Source organism: Palaemon carinicauda, chromosome 2 (genome assembly GCF_036898095.1).
Source record: "Palaemon carinicauda isolate YSFRI2023 chromosome 2, ASM3689809v2, whole genome shotgun sequence".
In the NCBI taxonomy this organism is placed as follows: domain Eukaryota; kingdom Metazoa; phylum Arthropoda; class Malacostraca; order Decapoda; family Palaemonidae; genus Palaemon; species Palaemon carinicauda.
Window position 1 is genome coordinate 154632796 of NC_090726.1, and position 5000 is coordinate 154637795.

Sequence of the window (5000 nt, forward strand, 5' to 3'; positions counted from 1 at the left end):
CGTGTGCTAAGGTACCGAATGAAGGACAAACCGTGGTTCAATGATGATTGTAGACGTGCTTATTTGGAGAAGCAGGAGGCCTATCACCTTTGGAAGGGTAACAGATCAGATTTGACCTGGAACAACTATACTCAGCTTCGAGCTTTTGCTCAGAGAGTTTATGCCTCTACTGAAAAGGAGTACAATTTAATCATAAAAGAAACCCTCTCTGGTACAACTCAGGAACATAAATGGTGGTCTACCCTTAAATCTGCACTCTTTGGTGTAGATGCAACAGTTCCTCCTTTACTTAAACCAGATGGCTCAGTCACTCACTGTCCAAAGGAAAAGGCAACCCTTTTGGCTGATGTTTTTGACAGTAAACAGAGTAATGAAAAACTTGAACTTCCTCATTCCTGTTTTCCTGAGGCTAAACTAACTAGTTTAGCTTTTCGCTCTCGTGAGATTAAAGCTCTGTTGATGGACCTTGATGCTTATGGAGGTGTAGACCCTAATGGTATTTTTCCTTTGTTTTTTATAAAGACAGCAGATTTCTTAGCTCCAAAGTTATCAGTTATTTTACGCAAGTTAGCAAGAAGAGGAGCTTTTAGCACTTGTTGGAGAATTGGTAATGTTACTCCTCTATGTAAATGTGTTTGTGGTAGCTCAAGTCCCACTGATTACCGCCCAATTTCCATAACTCCCATATTATCTAAAGTTTTTGAACGTCTTCTGGCAAAACGTCTTAATAGGTTTGCTGAAGGTAATCATCTATTCCCTAGTTTGCAATTTGGTTTTCGTAAAGGCCTTGGAGCATGTGATGCCCTTCTTACAATCTCCAATGCAGTACAGAAATCCCTTGATTGTGGTCGGGAAGTTCGTATGATTGGCCTTGATTTTAGTGCTGCCTTTGACCGTGTTAATCATGAGGCCCTTGTTTTCAAACTGAAACAGTTGGGAGTGGGTGGGTCGTTTCTTAGCATTATTATTGATTTTTTAAGTAGTAGATCTCAAAGAGTTGTTGTTGATGGGCACCATAGTGAGTATAGGAATGTGATATCCGGTGTTCCACAGGGTAGTGTTCTTGGCCCATTACTTTTCATACTATATACACATGACATGTGGTTTGGCCTAGAAAATAAGCTTGTTGCATATGCAGATGATGCTACTCTCTTTGCATCAATTCCATCCCCTGAATGTAGATCTGGGGTTGGTGAATCCCTTAATAGAGATTTAGCTAAAATTAGTGCATGGTGCAAATTATGGGGTATGAAGTTGAATCCTAACAAAACTCAAAGTATGATTGTAAGTAGGTCAAGGACGGTGGCTCCTCAACATCCGGATCTCAGTATTGATAATGTTTCTTTAAATTTGTATGACTCTTTCAAAATTTTAGGCGTGATTCTTGACAGCAAATTTACTTTTGAGAAACATATAAGGTCTGTGTCTTCTTCAATTGCACAAAAAATTGGCTTATTGAGAAAGTCTTTTAAGATATTCGGTGATCAATCTATTCTGAAGAAGTGTTTTAATTCTTTTATTCTACCTTGTTTTGAGTATTGTTCTCCTGTCTGGTCTTCAGCTGCTGATTCTCATCTTAATTTGTTGGACAGAAACTTACGGTCTATTAAATTTCTTATTCCTGATCTAGATATTAATCTCTGGCACCGTCGATCAATTAGTTCATTATGCATGTTGCATAAGATTTTTCATAACTCTGACCATCCTTTACATTCAGATCTCCCTGGACAATTCTATCCTGTTCGTAATACTAGGCAGGCAGTTAATTCTAATAGCCAGGCCTTCTCCATCATAAGACTCAATACTACGCAGTACTCTAGAAGTTTTATTCCAGCTGTTACCAAGTTGTGGAATGATCTTCCTAATCGTGTTGTTGAATCAGTAGAACTTCAAAAGTTCAAAGTTGGAGCAAATGTTTTTTTGTTGACCAGACGGACATGAGTCTTTTTATAGTTTATATATGACATTTTTGTTGTTGACGTTGTTAATAGTTTATATATGATATATCTCTTTTGACATTACTTTTTTTAGAATGACTTATTGTTAATTTGTTCTCTTCAGTTATTTATTTCCTTATTTCCTTTCCTCACTGGGCTATTTTTCCCTATTGGAGCCCCTGGGCTTATAGCATCTTGCTTTTCCAATTAGGGTTGTAGCTTGGATAGTAATAATAATAATAATAATATATATATATAATTTTCGCAAGACGCAAGGGACCGTAAAGGGAGGAGGAGGCATCGGCCGAAGAGGGTTATATGAATAAAATCTCATTGTAGCCAACGCCAATCACACCGTAGAAATGACGAGACGTTTTTATTGATATTCATTTAGAGGCTCCTTCCCATCGGGTGCTTTCGCCGAATCGTGCATATTTCTCAACCTAACTACAGGCTTGTTAACCTGAGGGACCTCACCTGCCGACGCCAACCAATACCGGGCGATTTATTTCCTTGTGGGAAATGGCCGACGGAATGGAGATCAAATATGGAAAATAACGGTTTGCGGGGGAAAAAATGCGGGGTGATGATGCCGATAGCGAAGAGTTAAACTCGGGGTAAAAGGGTAAAATAGTTTAATGAATAAATGATTAGAGGTTACGTCACGAGAGATGCCCCACTTCACTATGGGGATCGACATGGTAGAAAACAAGGTAGAATTTACGTTTCCTTTTTCTTTATAATAATCCCCGACCTCCTCTTTTATTCGAAGGTTATCAGCATTTTTACTTTCTTGATGGGAGGGGGAAGAGAAGGGGATTGGAGTCAGGTAACAGAAAGCTGGTTTTCAACTGCTGATTTCAACAAATAAAAACTCGCAGACAAACCAATCAACCAGCCAAGGGTCATGATAGTCTGTTTTTTTCTCATCTTGCATAGAGCTGTTTTATTCCGTGAAAGTTTGAACTGCATACTAATGTCCTTTTGAAGGTTTAAAGGCCGCTCATGAATGGCAGAGGCAAGGAACAGTGACATTGCCCTATCAAGCAGGAAAAGGCCCTATATGGTCAGCGCCCAAAGCCCCTCTCCACCCAAGCTAGGACCAAGAAGGAACAGACAATGGGTGCTGATGACTCAGCAGATATACCTATAGGCTTCCCGAAACCCTTTATCCTTAGATCACAAGGATGGTGCGGTTGCAGAGCCCAAAGGAACTAACAAGTTTGAGCGGGATTCGTACCCTAGTCTGGCAATTGCCAGGCAAGGATGCTACCACCCAGCCACGACAATCCTGGTTTGTTTAACATAAACTTGGGCCTAAAAAAACCAACAACGAGGATAATAATAATAATAATAATAATAATAATAATAATAATAATAATAATTCATTTTACTGTTGCAGAAATCCGTATTTTCATAATTATAGCAACTTGCTGGAATGAACCGCATATTCGTTGATTTAAAATTATCACATTTTAAAATTTACACGATTTAAAGATATATTGTATGTTATTTATAGCATAACTAAATAAAGTGGAAACAATATCAATAGAATAGATAACATGTGAATTGAATAGGAAATTCCAGACCTAACGAAGTAATAAAGATGATTAACATAACCGTAACTATATATATATATATATATATATATATATATATATATATACATATATATATATATATATATATACATATATATATATATATATATATATATATATATATATATATATATATACATATATATATACATATATATATATATACATATAATACGAGCGTCTCAGAGGGTGGAATCAAACTGAACCACACACAAGCTGAGTGTGGCTGAATGCTACTATAGAATTTACGGAAATACGATTTTTATAATTTTGTGAATATAATCTGTACAAGAAGAGAGAGAGAGAGAGAGAGAGAGAGAGAGAGAGAGAGAGAGAGAGAGAGAGAGAGAGAGAGAGAGAGAGAGAGAGAGAGAGAGAGGGAATATTATGGAACCTATAATAACTTTTGATGATACTCCTCTTTAACTGAAAACGAGACCGACAGAAAAACAACAACGAAACCGAATTCAATTACTTATATAAATAAACGCTAACATAAAGGAAAAAAGTATGCGATAATAATGATAACTTTATGTAAATTCCCTCCCATTCGCCCACCGAAAACCTCAAAGAATGAATGACGTCAGCAAGGAAGCCCCTTGGTCTCACGGTAACGGCCGATGAGCTATTGTAGTCGAGACGACGAGGGAGAAGCAATAATGCATGATGATTATACTGCCGGTACTTACAGTATGTTTGTTATTGGGGGGATTTAGTTAATGAAGATGGGAGGACGCGAGAGGATAATAAAGATGGCCGGGATAGGGAGGAGGTGAGGAGGTCGCTTGCAAGGAGAGAGAGAGAAAAAAAGGGGAATATTAGAAAATTAAGATTTCGGTGAAGCAAGATGAGAAGGATATACCTTGCGAATATAAAGAATGGGATAGAATTTATGATTATGATGAGAGAGAGAGAGAGAGAGAGAGAGAGAGAGAGAGAGAGAGAGAGAGAGCTGGCAAGTATTACGTAGGGATGGAATTTATGATTATGAGAGAGAGAGAGAGAGAGAGAGAGAGAGAGAGAGAGAGAGAGAGAGAGATTAAGGAAAAAAGCATCAATGGTAACAATTTAAACACATGGAAAAATGATTGTATGTGGTATCACAAAATATGAAATAGATCTAACGTGTATTATTAATAATTCCTGATTAAAAATGTGAAAAAATAAGAAAAAGAATTTTATCAAAATAATAATCTTCAGTATATATCTTTTTTAAATCTTATAAAAGCGCGTTCAGGTGAATCGATGAGATTATAAATAAATTGATCGATACCTTAAATTAAACTGATGTCAAAAAGTCAATTTATGTAAATATTTGATTCGAAACACCTTATCTTTTTCAAATACTCTTTTTCGTGAAAAATCCTACATAATCTCGGATGACAAAATTATTTGGAATTGATGCAATGATATCTGGCATATCCTACACCATATCAATGATGATAAAATCTTCTACATCGAA